The sequence below is a fragment of the Rhinatrema bivittatum genome, chromosome 7 (genome assembly GCF_901001135.1).
Source record: "Rhinatrema bivittatum chromosome 7, aRhiBiv1.1, whole genome shotgun sequence".
Taxonomy (NCBI): domain Eukaryota; kingdom Metazoa; phylum Chordata; class Amphibia; order Gymnophiona; family Rhinatrematidae; genus Rhinatrema; species Rhinatrema bivittatum.
Window position 1 is genome coordinate 100,962,678 of NC_042621.1, and position 16,400 is coordinate 100,979,077.

Sequence of the window (16,400 nt, forward strand, 5' to 3'; positions counted from 1 at the left end):
ACCCACTTAGAGTGCTTAGTGCAGTTAATAAACAGTCATCCTAAGTTTCAGGGCTGGGCCGGTACAAACTAGCGTCGAGACCAGGAATCCAGCGAAGCCTTGGGCTGTTCCAGAGAATAGGACCCCAGCCAGGATTTATACAAGACAGAGTAACAGTAACAGCTTTTTAGGCAAGGTAACCCTCCCTGTTTATTAATCAAAACAGACTCTCTGCATTTCTGAAAGGAGATGATTTTATGAGGCAGCAGGGTGTGGGCTGCATTATTCAACCCAATTTACCTGCTTCTTTCCTCTTTGCTTGTTAGGCTTTCCAAACAGAACCTTGAATATTTGGTTCAGGGAAGCTGCTCCTAGCTCTGTTACTTGGGAGGGAGAACTTGCTCTATTACAAACCAATTCCCATACCCACTCCCCTGAATCAATTCTGCACCATTTTCTAGATATAAATTACTGCAAACTTCATATTGAGGCTATAATACTCCATCAAATCCCAATATTTTGGATTGTCTGAGTATCTAAATGTATTCTTAAGACAATGAATATTTCTTGATTACATCCAAAAACATCTTCTAGATTATGTACCTCCAAGAACCTCCTAGATTAAATTTACAGGCTCCCAGTGCTGCCTCCCCTTAAATTAAGGCCCAATCATACATATTTACAATCCCTATAAGGCATGACACACTCCCTTATGTGTACCTTCAGATCTGATCAGGTATGCCATGGAAGAGTTATCACTACTTGATGCTCAGATCCAGACCAACACTTGGGCTCTGCTCTTAGCACCTCGCATCAACAAGAGACACCAGTGGTGGCTCTTAAACATGCAGGAGCTCCTTTCTGAACACGTATAATAATGCATGCCTCTTGTTCCTAGCTAGTGCATGAGCACCAGGGTGTGGGAATTAATGGGCAGCATGCAAGGCATGGATAGCTGTTGCCTGCTTTGTGCAGCACACACATTGCACACAACACTTTCGCATCCTGAGCCTCCTCTTTTGAACCCTTCCAGCCTCTGTCCTATCTCCAGGCTAAGTGAGATTGGGGGGGCGGGGGGGGAAGAACCATGCACTGAGCACTGGATGTGACTTGCATTGAGAGTTGGGAGCAGCTATGACAAGGTAACTGAGCTGGCTGCCCCGTACCACACCAACTTCTCTGTTTTCCTGCACATGGAAAGGGAGCAGATCCTTTTCTCCCTTTGTTTTAAAATTTGGAAGAGGGACTTTTGAAGCTTTCAGTGCTTCCTTAGCTTATCTTTTAGCCATGAGTCCTCTCCATGTCTGTACTGTCTGCTTTGTCCCACAACATTTTTGTTAAAGTAAGGTAGGCGTACCTTGGGCTTGAAAAGGTTGGGAAACACTGCCCTACTACATTAAGCTGTCTCCTCCAAATTCTCAATGGAAGCCATGATCATTAACTAAAACTCAATGTATCGCATTTTAGTCAAGTGATATGTTGATTCATAGTTGCACAAAACATTCCTTGTGCTGACTGGATTTCCCACTTATTCACCAGGTCTTTTTCTTGATTTTACAATCCAAGTCACAGAGCAGTTCTCCTCAATCCTTAGCACAAATTCAGCAATAGTCATGAATTTCTGCTGACTCTTCTCACCTTATATAAAATTCACTATATTGCTCCAGAATTCTCTGCCTTATTTATTTTTATTTAAAACTTATAAACTGGAAACTGCAACTAAGAACTAAGCGGTGTACATAAAAAAACATAAAACATCCAGTGTAAAACATAAAACACGCGCATGTTATAAAATACCCTGAACACGCATACATGTGTGCGCAGTTTTAAGTGGACACACGCCTATGCACAAAAAATGCCGCTTCTACCGCACGAGTGGGTGGATTTTAATAGATGCGCACTGATGCCATTTTTCCCAGTTCATACCCAGAATGCCCAGATAAGAGGTACGACTTCCAAACCCTTAGTTTAAAAGCTTTCCTTCTTCCCTGTTAGCCCCGACCCTTAAAACCCCGCCAATATATCTATTTAGCTTTATTTTATTACTTACACATCCTCCATGGCAGAACGTAAGTACACGTGCTAATTTGAAGTTGAAAGCAGGAATGTCCCTGCCCCGCCCAGACCATGTTTATTTATTTATTTAAAATATTTAGAATCCACATATCCAAGATTCTATGCGGGATATATGTTCATGCCCTGCCCCTTTTTTTGGCACTTTTCATTTGTGTGCGCATCAGGAAATATGCATGTACTTGGGTGGTTATAAAATCCACTCAGTGTGTGCCGGCCCAACATATTTGGGCATCTCCCAAATCAGGCTTTTAAAATTCACCTTTTATAGAGCATGGGTCCAACTCACAATACGAATGCTTTAACTTTCCTAAACTATTTTCAATCTCTGAAATAACTATGGGTTCAATATAATTTTTTTCTGTTACACATGTACATTATACCAGTATTATTCTGTAACAAAGATTCAATTTTTGTCTCAAAGTAGTCTGCTAGATTTTGACTGGAAAGCAGATCACATTCGGTGCTAATTTGCGGCATAGTACTCAAGATTTTGAACCATTTGAAAAAGTTTAACCAGTCTGTAAATGGCCTCATTTAATTTTTTAGTGTAAAACTTTTTTTTTTTGCTTAAAAGCAGCTCTATATACTGTGTGAAGATTTAAAATTAGTTTAATTTTCCAATGAATAATTTTTTTTCTCTATTTTCGTTAGACTCGACGAATTTTTTTTTTTTTTTGCAAATCTTTACCAGACCATAGAATGATAATGATTTGCAATATTTGCATCTATGTGTATAAGATAGCAAGTTTGTACAAGTTTTACAAGGTTGTGAAGGCAAGGTATAAACTGTAAATAAATAAATGGCTGATACTAACCCCCCCCCATTAAATGTGTCACTTAAGTTAATGAAGATGTTTTCACACCTCTTAAAATATGCCCATGGACTATCTCTGTTACTTCATGTGGTTTCATATCTTTGCCTTCCTATTTACAAAGAAAAGCATAGGTTCTTGGCAGAACCTGAGAGTTTTCAATACAGACCAGGATTTCTAGGACATGTTCATGTTTTCATAGAAAATCTTTAGATTTTTCACATTTCATAGAGCCACTACAGGCCCACTTTGTTTTTATGGTAAACTCTTACACACAACCAAACTTCACAGTTCCCAATAACAAAGCTGCTTGCAGACTTGAAGCTTTTAAACTATACATGTTTCACATGAATTGGCTCACAGTAATGCCTAAGTATTTCAGGTACTCCAATATTTTGCAGTTAGCCCTGTTGTAATCAAGAATCTTACTTAAACCCAAACCCATCTACAAATTCTTGCTTGTAATTAGGATAGTGCACTAAGTGCAAATCAAAAATCAGCATGTAGATAAAAAGCTTGTTTTGTCCTTTGCTATTTATGTGGTGCTGCTTACGATTAAGCATGTTTTTTTGTGATCCGCAGAGGACAACTTTTGGATGTGTGGAATACAAGTATTTTAAATAAATAAATAAATAATAGTCTCTTAGCCAGGAATACAGTACATAAAACTCACTGTCTCGCCCTGGTATTCTCCATTTGTCTCCTTCTTCTGCACATTTGAATCACTGAGTCTCCATTTTGTTTTCTGAAAGAGAATCAATAGAACCTTGTAGTTCCTTCAGGATCCTCAAATGTTCCGGCCCTTTTATTCACAGTGATTTTCATCCTCCCTGGACAGAATAATTCAAACTTTGCTTTCTTATTTTTAGTAGCTTTTGCATTGCCAGAAAATGTTTCCTTTTCTGTGCTATGATTGTTTTAAAGACCTACAACAATCAAAATTGTCTTTCTTTCCTACAGTACAGGTGACTATACTTTGACATTTTTTAATGACTTCAATTGCTGAGGGTGTCTGAAGATACCAATCACCAGGATTGGAAAATTCCCAGGAGCTAGGTCACCTCAGCACCTAAAAATTGGTTCCTGGCATTTACCCCTGGCTCGGGTTTAGAAAAATGTTTTGCAGCAGGCCTGGAACTGTTCACTGCCTGCATAGAAGAGAGCTGCAGGGAGGCAGGGGAGATTTTAAAAATCAAATATTAGGAAAAAAACCACAAAATCTAAAAGTGACAAAACAAATGCAAAAAATACAAAAAATGCAAAAGTGAGCAAGGATAAAAAAAAAAAAAGCTGCAAAAAAAGACTTTAAAATAAGACAAAATAAAAAAAAATAACCTAAGTAAAATAGCGAAACTCATCCACAATACAAAACAAGCAAAATAAATGAAAAAATAAATACAAATAGAAAAAGATGACAAGGAAAATTATTTCTTTGCTCTGGCTCCTTAAAACCTGGGCTGGCACCCAAGTTTTCTAAATATTTTTCAATTCTCCTTCCAATCATTATTGATCTTGGATATTTTTTTGTCACTGATTTTATGGGAAGACACCCTACTTTTTTTCAATCTCAAAGTGTTTCGTAATTTCCAATAGTTTTGCCAGAAAGGTCTACTTGTATTTCATAGGATCACCACTTTCTATTGTTTTTAGAATCCCTAAAATTACACAGTAATAATAAAATAGATTTTAGCAGCAAAAGAACCAATGGCCCATTCAGTCTGCCCAGTTATTCTGTCCATACTGCTAAGGATACATTCAAGCTGCCAGCCACACTGTGTGACTGCCTGCAAGATGTCCCTCCTTTTCCAGGACAGACTTAAGTCTTTCTCCTTGATACTCTTGAGTAGATGAGCAAACAAGATCCCATTTTAGTTCCCTCATGTCTAAACAAAAAGCTCTGTAATAATCTAATCAGCCAGCAATATTAGCATGGTTGTTGCCCAAACAGCTGGCATCCTAGGTCCCATGCACAGCCTGCTAAGATAGACCCAGCTGCTATTCTGAGTCTATCATAGTCTGACAGAAAAACCCAGCCTTGTGGTTTTCTCTGCTTCCACTAAGCCTTCTAACATTACATATTAACCAGTTTGCCATTAATTCAGGCAGTTCCACGTTGAATCAAGTAAGTATAAACATGAGCCACAAAGTTGTGCTATCTCTTTACTTTTAACAACCAAGAATACTGCTTATCCCATTCCCTCTCAAACTCAATTACTGGATTGGCCTCCTTTACCCATCTCAGGAGGGTGTTCTATGCATTTAGCACCCTGTCCATGAAAAATTCAAAGATTGTAAATAACAAGACCTTGAGAAACATTTTTAAAGACCTTTGTCAGATCAGCAATGACTTTGACTTTATCCTGTAGACGTGCCAGAATATCTTAAGAACATAAGAGCATGCCATAACTGGGTCAGACCAAAGGACCATCAAGCCCAGTATCCTGTTTCCAACAGTGGCTAATCCAGGACACACGTATCTGGCAGGATCCGACAAGGAAGTCCCTTCTTCCAAGTCATTCACCTTCTATTGAAATAAAGAGAATTGTGCTGTAAGGGGAAACCACCTCCTTTTTAAATGTCTTTATTTGCACCATGATTCCATCATTAGTACCTGCAGGTATTGCAACTTGTTTAATAATGGTAAAGACCATTTTAGTGTTAGTTTTCTCACCGGCAGTTGTTTTCTACAGAATCTAAGGTGATGGCAGGTCCCGTTTGTACCCTTTTCAGACCATTTAATGCCGCAAATGCCGCTTCTGTTCTGTTGATTTTACTGGCCATGCATATTATCTTTTAAGATAAGGTTTTGGAAGAGACAGCAGTTTTACTTGCAGGGCTTACAAGTTCTGGCTCGTTCCTCAAAGAGCAGGTCTCTTCCAGGTCTTTCCAGCAGCAAACTCTTTAGTTTCCCCGTTCTCATTCCACCTTTATTGCATTTCGGTACTTTTAGTCCCACTTTTCTCAGACTAACACAATGCTTCAGATGATGGGTATTTTCCCAAGTAGTTGTGTGAACATAGAGATCCTTGGACTATGTTAATACTTCTCAACACATAAATAGGAGGGCTCTATATTATTCCTTTTCTTCTCGATATCAAAAAAAGACTGATAAATCATTAAAGATTTACCCAAATTCAAGTGGGTTTTCTTCTGTCACGTTAGTTTTACTTTGTGATCTACTTAAATTTCTAAATTAGTTTGCCTGCCTAACATTTATAATTTAAAGTAAACAATGTAAGAAATAATTTAAAATGCCGTTTCAGGGGGCTTAGACTGAACAGAGACTTGCACTAAAGCTTAATGTGTAAGCAAAGGCCATTTAGCAGGCAAGAATATAGCAGGCTATGCCCTAAGGCCCTAAAGTGCATGGTGTATGGGTCTCCGATGACTTTAGCAGGTATGTGCTAGAACTAACATAAACCCATTTAAATGAAGGAATGATATATGCCAATTAGGAATTCGAAGCTGTGCAGAAATAGCGAGGTATGCTGTCTTTCAGGCACTATAAATAAAAAGAAAAAAAAAACCTGCCTTAGACCTGATGTTAAATCTTTACCGTGCACGTCATCTCATGAAATAACCCATGTTAACACCACCTTCTCTCTTGGACATGCCCCTTCACAGAAGACTATACCACCACATTGGGACCCCCGAAACTTCCCTTCCAAACACCAGACCAAACAACCCTCCCTAACAGGGATCACTGATCTACCTGCCATGAATGCGAGACCTCCCCACTCCCCTCCAGCATGAAAGCCTGATCCCCCTTCTGGAACGCTGTCTTACCATTCTCCAAGGTACCCCAGCCCTAATCTTTGCCAGGAGCAGAGACCTAAGAGCCCTCCTGCCAGCACCACTGCAGACCTCCAAATGATGCTGCTAGATAGCACCACCACAGTGAGAGGAGCTTCAAGGGCGGTTGGTGTAGGCCAGGGCAAGGGAAGGGAGTTCAGGGACTTTGTTGTGCAACAGTGGGGTGGGGGGGGGGGGGGGGGGGGGAGGGGAGGTGATCAGGGTTGATGTTAGAGTTTGGCCTTCTGGAGGGTGAGGTTAAGAGGATGAAATCCCCCAAACTAAGTGGCCAAAAGTGAAAGGGCAGGTGAGCACAGAGCAGGGCTTCCCAAACCTGTACTGAGGACTGTGCAGCCAGTCAGAGTTTCAGGATATCCGCAATGAATATGCATGAGATACATAAGTATATCATGGAGACTCAGTATATACAAATTTATCTCATGCATATTCATTATGGACATCCTGAAAACCCAATTGCCTGTGGGGTACTCAGGACAGGATTGGGACGCTCTGGCATAGAGGATTTCTATACACACTATTTGCAGATTAACCATTTTGGGTTAGTGTGCACACTAATAATATGTATAAGTTAAGGGGACTTTAGTTTTATTTACATGTGTGAGCTAAACTTTCCTGCATAGACCATGGTAATATTGGTATTTAGATTATAAAGATTTGTGATTAGATATGGAAAAAGTAGACTGCTGGAAAGAATTAATTGAGGATCTTGTAGGCTCATCTACTTAACATGGCGAGGTACAAATGAGGAAAACAAAAAAGGACTTTCCAATAATGAGACTTTACAAGCAGCCACATTATGTAAAAAAAATAAATAAATAACTGCATGGGCCAGTTGCTTTATATTCTGCCACCATTTAACTATGTGGGCTTTTAGCATGTACATAACATTTCTAGTTCACACATGCAAAAAATAAACAAACAAACAAATAAATAAATAAATAAAAAGCAAGTTTGCTTACCGTAAACTGTGTTTTCCATAGATAGCAGAGTGAACGAGGTATGCTGATTGGGTGCGACGTCCTCCGGCAGCGCAGCTCGGAACCTTCTCCTATAGCAGAGCTTTGCGGTCTGCCCATGTGCGGATGTTCCTGTGCAATTACCTCAGTCGTCATCGACGTTAGTCTTCAGTGGGTACGAAAGATTACGGATTACGTCCGTCAAAAGTCTCTCCAAACTGTCAAGGAGGTGGGCGGGTTCGCATGGCTCATTCACTCTGCTATCTGTGGAAAACACCCTTTACAGTAAGCAAACTTGCTTATTTCCATCGATAAGTGAGTGAATAAGCTGACTGGGGAGTCCCAAGCTGAGGTTGCTGCTTTACACAAGGAGACTCGTGCAGACTAATTAGTACTCCTATTACTGTGATATGCAACCCGATCACCTCGGTGACAGGCTCTAGATATTTTTCTACTGTCATTAACATTGCTCCTCCCATTGAACTGTCCAACTCCAAGAGCTTGTCTAGACCAATGGTTCTCAACTGGTGTCAGGACACACTGGTGTGTCGTGAGGTCCTGAGAGGTGTGTCACAGGGCCAGCAGATGGCTGCCTTCTTATCAGCCCAGGTGGGAGTTGGTTGACTTCTCTTACACTGGGCCTGATGGGAGGCTACTTTCACTCCAGTGGGAGGCTGTTTCCTCCTTCACCCAGATCAGAGCAAGACTTTGCCAGCTCCTGCTGTTCTGGGCCTGATGGGATGCAAACTATCTTCTCCAACTGAGTCTGGAAGTGATGCTACTGATGATCTCTTCACTCTATGGGGGGCAGAGGAAAGATTGGGGATGCTGGGAAGATGAATAAGGAACGGAGAGGGAGTGTGGGGGTTGCTGAGCAGGAAGGAATGGGAAATGGGACTGGAGTAGCTGGGCAGGCAGGGAGAGTCAAGCAGGGGAGAGAGGGAGCATAGAGAAAAGGATTTGGGAGGTCAGGGATATGTGTGAGTGGATGACTGAAAGGGAGTAACTGGGAAAAGTGAAATATGGTGGAGCATGGAAAGAGAGTGAATGGGTGCAAGAGCCATATGTCAGTTTGGGGAATGTGCATTTCTTTTGTCTTTGTACTTTGCTTAATATAGGAGCATGTGTATTTCTGTTGCTAAATTTCCAGTTTTGTACTGCATGCAGAGTGGCTTTTTGAGGTTTCCATTTCAGTTTTTTTTGTCTCCTCATTTGTAAGTTGTGGTCTTTTATTTTGTATTTGGTGAAGGTCAGATCTGTATGTGTGACTGAGGTGAAGATTGTACTTGTATCTTGTTGCGTTTTCTCATTCTCAATAGGACATGCATTGGTTCTGCACTGCTGCCTTTTCAAAGGAAGGGCTAATGTTTGCTACACATGTGCTGAGGTTTTTTTTTCAGGTTTTGTATTTTACAATGCGCCTGGTAGTAAGGGAGTTTGTGTTTCTGTTACTGAGATAGCATCAGAATATCTTTTTTATATAGTGAGTTGTATTTGAAATATCCTAGTTCTGCTCTGCATCCATTGTTTGGGATGGGGGTGTGTGTGGGTGCAGAGTATATATTTACATTTAGCCCTGTGATGGTCAAGTGTTGCGGTCCTACAGATGTCCGCTATAGCTATGTCCTTTAGATGTGCCAAAGAGACCCCTGTCGTTCTTCTCTGGTGTGCTTTTACTTTCCCAGGAAGATGCGTGGAAGTTGTGGTATGGCAGTGACGGATACAGTTCGTCAAACATTTCGCTGAGGTCCTTTTGGAAACTGCCATGCCCGTTTTATTGGGGTTAAAGGAAATGAATAAGTGTTGGGATTTCCTGTGGACCTGTGTTCTTTCCTTATAGTATGCAAGGGCCTGTTTATAATCCAACATATGTAGAGTCTTTTCCCTCTCACTTTTATGGGGTTTCGGGAAGTACACCAGGAGGGAAATGCATACACCATCTTTGGCATAAAGTTTGGGTGTGGACATAACACCATGCCATGGAAGAATTGAAGACATGGTGGGAAATGGACCAAAGCGTGCAGCTCACTAATTCGTCTTGCTGATATGATCGCTACCAGGATTAATACTTTCCATGTAAGGAACTTCAGCCCTTTTATCACTAGGGGTTCAAAGGGGCTGGTAATGAGAGCTGTCAGCACCACATTAATGTCCCAAGGAATTGGGGGTTTCTGTACTCGTGGATGCATGTGCAGGAGACCCTTCATGAAGCCAGACACTAACAGATGCATGGAAATGGATTGTTCATTTTCTTGATGGTGGTAAGCAACGATTGCACTCAGATGCACTCTCACCGAGGAAGTTTGTAGACCTGCCTGGGATAGATGGAAAAGGTAACTGAGTAGGAGTTTTGGAGAGTAATCAAATGGGTCACAGACTGCGTATGACACCAACGGACATAAGGGGACCATTTGAAGTAGTACACGAGGCGAGTGGATGCTGTCTTCAAAGACAGGAACACTTCTTGAATAATGCTCGGTTCTAAGACTTGGTGCTCAATCTCCAAGCTGTGAAGTCAAGTGATGAGAGTAGAGGGTGTAGCAGAGTTCCCTCTTCCTGCGTCAGGAGGGTTTGGTTGGCAACCTAGTGCCCTGGGCGGTTGCACTGACAGCTGTACAAGAAAGGCGTACCACGATTGCCTCGGTCAAGCTGGAGCTATGAGGACCATCTCCGCCTGGTCATGCACTTCTGCACCATTTGAGTTAATAGTGGGAATGCATAGAGTAAACTGGTTGATCATGAGAGGAGAAATGCATCTTGTGATGCTCTAGTTGGGCTGGGAAGCAGAGAGCAAAATCTGTCCAATTTCATTTGTATTGAGTCACAGAAAGGTCTATGCGAGGTTTTCCCCAATTGATGAAGATACTGTTGGCTATGGATTGATCCAGGGCCCACTCATGTGGATGAAACACACTGCTGAGTTTGTCTGCTTGCACGTTCACTATTTCAGGCAGATTATGTAGCCTGTAATGAGATGGGACAATCGCCATTAGGAGATGGAATATGAGGCCGAACGCACGATATCCAAAAGAAATTGGACTAGTGATTGAAGAGATTTATGAGCAGTTTGTGTTAATATGTTAGCCCTTGAGGAAGGACAGACTCCGAAACTTGTATAGGTTGGGATTATTAAACATCAGGGAGAACACCGAGCAACAATGGAAAAGAATTAACATCTATGTTTCAAACACCAGTTAAATACTTTTAAAACAAAGGATAGAATAAAAAGGTGGCTGGTGGTACTCAATAAAGATTAGGTAAAATAATAAAAAATAGTGAACTCAACAAAAGAAATATTGACATAGGGCATCCAGACAGTGAGGTTCCAATAATAAGAAAAGTAGTCCAAGTGCCTGTAACTAAAAACTCACCTGAGCTAAAAAATTCTAATTTATCCCTATCAATTAAAAAGCAGAATGAAAATACAAACAAAAAACAAACTTTGAAATGTTTGTATGCTAATGCCAGAAGTCTAAGAAGTAAGATGGGAGGATTAGAATGTATAGCAGTGAATGATGGCATAGACTTAATTGGCATCTCAGAGACACGGTGGAAGGAGGACAACCAATGGGACAGTGCTATACCGGGGTACAAATTATATCGCAATGACAGAGAGGAGCACCCGGGAGGCGGTGTGGTGCTTTATGTCTGGGATGGCATAGAGTCCAACAGGATAAAGATCATGCATGAGACTAAATGCACAATTGAATCTTTATGGGTAGAAGAGAGCCCAAAAGGAAGAACTTTGTACTGATAACATGTACTATTTTGAAGCAAAGCTAGCACCAACATGAGCGGTGGATTGGGATATGAGCATACGCATCTTTCAGACTGAGCGAGCACATCCAATCGCCCTGCTGAACGAAGAGCAAAATGGTCTTCAGCGTTATCTTGAATTTCTCCCTCTTCAGTGTTTTATTGAGTGGACGGAGATCTTGTATTGGATGCAGATCTCCTGTGTTTGGGGATGAGGAAGTATTGGAGTAGAATCCCATGTTGTTGCGGGAAGGTGAAATGCTCTGAATCGCTTTCTGCGCTAGCAACTTTTTTGCGTCCTGTTTCAAGAGGGGAATTCGAGGTGTCTCGTCAGCGGAGTTAGCTGAGGCAAGTGAGAATTGTTGGATTATTTTTAAAACCAATCGGTCAGATGTTATTCTGGTCTAAGCTGCAAAATGATTTGTGACCCTGCCCCTGATAGGCGTTAACAGCTGTGGCTTAACTATCTTCAAAAATCCTGTTGTTCTTTGGTGTTTGTTGGAGGGGTTTTGGGGTCTATGATCTCACCAACATTCTCTCTGCGCTGTTTGTGGAGGCTGTGGGTGAGGCAATTAATAACGGGGAGCCCTATATTGTGTGTACTGTCTATATGGCCTCCGTTGGTAGAAAGGTCTCTTATAGTGTGAGAATTGACGTTTAAATGCAGTGAGCTGGTTGCCGGTAGAGTGAGGGACCTCACTGCCATGTTTTGTTCCTTGATTTGTGCTACTGTTTCACGGAGCTTTTCCTCAAACAGATTATCTCCCAAGCAAGGGAGATCAGCCAGTTTGTCATATATGTCCTCCCTAATTGAGCTTGCTCACAACCAAGCTGTTCTCAGAGCCACTCTTGCGGATGCAGAGGTCCTTGTTGTTGTTTCAAAGGCTTCATAAACTGAGCAGAGATGACAGATTCCTTCCTCCAGGTCTTGCAGCGGTTGAGGCGTAATTTGCTCATCTATGTCAGAGCGTACAAAGGGCCAGATTTTAAAAGCTTTACGCACATAGAGGGGATTATCGCGCCAGGCCTATTTTATAAATGTCCGGCAACGCGCATAAAGCCCGGGGACGCGTCTAAGTTCCTGGGCTTCAAAAAGGGGGCGGTCAGGTGGTGGGGCAGGGCCAGAGGCCTCCAGCACAGCGGCCATTTGCTGCTGTGTTGAGGATTGTGTGCTGGCAGGCGCAAAAGGTAAGATAGAGGTCCTGGGAGGGGGGGGGGGTACGGGGAAGGCCTCGGGCATCGGTGCGCACAAGATGCACTAGTGTGCACCTCTTGCACATGCCGACCCCCAATTTTATAACATGTGCAAGCCTGTGAGTACATGTTATAAAATCGAGCGTCCTTGGGTGCACGTTGGGTAGCGCATGCACATGTACGCCCGAACATACCTTTGAAAATCTACCCTTAAGGGTTTTAGGTGTTGCAAACATTCGTACAGATACTACACCATATAAAACTGACGTTGTTGAATGCGTGAGGTAAGTATGGAACTCTGAAATATTTTCCTTGCAAAGTCATCCAGGATTTTATCATCTTTGCCTGGGGGCGGGGAGGAGTCTGCATGAAGCTTTGACTTTTTTGCCCTCTTCATGGCCAACTCAACCACTACCAAAGCGTGCAGGAGGGTGAACTGGGCCATAACACAGATTTCTTGAGAAAAATTTTTAAATCCAGCTTTCTAGCTCCAGCAAGTCAGAGTGAAGGGACTCCCAAGATTTGAGAAGGACTGAATACAACACAGAGTGAGAAGGCAGGGATGCAGGTTCAGAAAGAATGTCTAAAATGTTTAAGACTCTGAAAACGTCTTTATGGGGCTCTGGGATCTTCCAGATCTCTACATTTAGCGTAGTTCCCATGAACTTTAAATACATGAGACCCTCCGGGGGAGGGGGGGAGAGATGTTTGCTCTGGAGGGTCCTCCAGTTCATCAGACAGGAGATCTGTAGAAGAGGTGTACTACAATACTGGAGACTGGTAAACAAGAAAGGAGTCTGCTCTGTCTGGTTTCTTCCACTGGACAGGGGAACTCTCCAGGGACCCCATGCTACCTGGACTTTCCTCCCTGGGTTCAGGGAGTCTCATCTTTGGTCCTCCCTGTATCTCTCAGTGCAAGGAATGTGAAACCTTGAGGGATTGACAGCTGGATAAGAGGATGAGAAGAAGCTTGACAGTATGGCTGAAATTTGCTGGATTGCTTCTGTGGAGCTACATCTCAGAGATTTTGGAGTAGACTGCTTCACTAATTCAGATGGTGTCGGAGGATGCGGCCTTTTACGAGGCTGTGTTACTGATGAGATAATTGAAGGGGACCTCGCCCGTGGGGACCACAGTTTGGGTGTGAATGTCTGGAGTATAGGTTCGACATCCACTGCAACTTCCAGGTCCCGAGATGTCACTCCCCTTGGGGACTCACTAGGCGGTTCCCTTTGCTGGTGCATGGACCATGGAGCCGGCAGCAACTGTAGGTGGTGGTGCATATAACCCTTCTTTGGAGGCTTAAGAAATTTCGAGTGCATCACTTGAAGTGGCCTTGCCCCACATGGAGCATCCATTTGGCTTGTGTGTGTGTTGTGTGGCATCGAGTGCAACTTCTCTGCGTTGTAAGGTGTGGCTGCTCTTGCATCATGCTTTTGTGCTTCACCTGCCTCTTTGCATCGTGGGTGGGTGCTGCTGCATCGCGGGACGATGCAGGTGCATTGCGTCGGGGAGCTTCATGTGTGGATGCGTCAACTGTTCGATTAGCCAGCTTCGGGTGTCTGTTCGACTCTTGCGTCTGTTCATCTGGTGTCAACGCGGTCAGTTTTGACTTTGAAGATGTCTGAGTCGACAAAATACTGCCCTTAGTTTTTCTGGGCATGGCTTTGGACGCTTTTTGGTGGTTGTTCTTTCGGTTAGCCCGTTACTGTTGGGTCCTCTGATAAGGCCCTCTTCTGGGCATCACTTGGTTGAGGCTTCAGGCTCAGTAAAGACTAGGTCAAGTGCCACAGGGAGGGTACATAGCTGCACAATGGTGAGAAGCCCGCTTCTTACAGCCTGGAGATTTTTTTGGCCCTCTGCCTCCGGGCCAGAGGGGACATGCAGCCGCAGCCTGGTCGTGCTCCAGGCCCAGGCATAAGTAACAATAATTGTGTCCTCCTGTCACAGACATGATGTGCCCACAGGAACAGTACTTGAAACCTGGGGCTTTCTTCAACATACTTCCTGATTTGAAGGTGCAACTAAAGAGAGAAGATTTGCATCCGCATGAGAAGTGGAAAAAAAATGCAACTGAAGACTAATATAGATGATGACTGAGGTAATCGCGCAGGAACATCCACACACAGGCAGAATGCAAAGCTCTGCTATAGGAGATGGTTCCGAGCCGTATCGCCAGAGGATGTCGCACCCAATCAGCATGGCTCATTCACTCGCTTATTAATGGAAAAAAAATTTTGCACTAATTAATAGGCTTCATAATATAAACCAAAATAGATCCAGTCAGCTGGAATGCATATTACAGTGTTCCATAAAATTCTGAAAATGTAACATATTTGTATTTGACTGCATAATAATGCTCTTTTTGCCTTCCATGGTGCTCATGGTGGCATTTCTCCTTTTAGGTAAGAGATGGCTAAACATCGTAAATGAATGCTTAAGTTACTCATAGGTGGGGCCACGTATTGTCATATGCAGCAGTGTGGCCATGCGCACTGGAGACGGGGTCCTCAGAAACATTAAAAAGAAACATGGCGTTCTACTTTGCCAACTTTTCAACATCAGCCACTTCAAGAAGCTGGAAGCTGAAGTAAGATTAGATTTATTGCAGCATAAAATGAATGGTAATTCCTAGGCCTTTTGTTTGATTCATTATCTGCTAGTTTCTTATGTATAAGTTATCACTAGTTCAGAAAACCTCCTCCTCACAGCATTTCCTCCTTTCCATTCAAACTTTTAACAATGACCATTGTTCTGCTCTACCCTGTGAGTTGTTCAAAACAGCTAAAAATATCAATTAGGTTCAAGCAGGTATGAAAACATTTACTGTCCCCCAGACGTTTCGGTATTTCTTGATCATGATTTTTTCTCATACTTATTTATGAAGCATTTCTCTCTCTCTTTCTTGTCAAGCCCACTTGAAGCTGGGAAGGCTGTTTAGGTAGGTTTTCAGAATTTCATTTTTACAATATTTTCTTCCCAGTATACTATAACTGGGGTGAACAACTCTGATCGGGTTTTCAGGATATCCATAAAGAATGTGCAAGCAATATGCTTGCACAGAGTAGAGGCATTGCATACAAATCTCTCTTTCATGCAAATTCATTGCAGATATCTAAAAAACAGACTTGCTTATGGCTTTTGGGGACCAAAGTTGGCTACCGCTGTAGCAACACTAGTTCAACATATGCTGTATATTCACTTGCCAGCAGCTGTTTACCATAATAATTTAGTAATAGCTGAACAAATTAAAGGAATGGAATGCTGCTTTAAAAATCAAAATGTACTTCATTCTGCAATACTTATTTTCCAGCAAAACTCCAGCAGGAAGAGAAGGGAGGCATGTTCTAGCATATGCATTTACTGAATTATTCTGCTCACATCTTTCCGTCTTCTTAGTTTCACTCACCTAGCAACAGCAGCTTTGGAGCTCTCCAGTGCCAAAACACTCTTCAGATTAGTGAGCTATTCTCTGAACAAGAGCCTTCAAGCCCCAAATCCCCCACAATGTTCTATATTATAAGATCCACAAGACAAACACTTCCTGATTATCCACAGAAATAATGTAAAAGGGCAGACTAGCTCCTGCCTCAGGAAGCTAGCAGGGGTTTCCAATAAAGAACATGAGGCCTGATTCATACAGGGTTTTTCCCTATAGGTGTAGAAGATACCTTTACAAGGCAAAAAATGTTCAAAGGTACAAGCTCTCAAGGCTACAAATGACACTTCCTCAGAGGTCTACTACAATGAGCCCATTCTTAGGAGTCCTGAAAGCTTGGATCTTTAAACAATTGTGAGCTTTATAGACGTAATA

The 16,400-nt window shown here is 42.4% G+C and overlaps 1 protein-coding gene across 2 annotated transcripts in view; it reads right to left on the minus strand.

The window, feature by feature from the left end:
* The window catches only part of RANBP10 (RAN binding protein 10), a 239,138-nt gene that overhangs the window by 146,543 nt on the left and 76,195 nt on the right, over positions 1-16,400 (minus strand). The gene's annotated exons all lie outside the window — the stretch shown is intronic.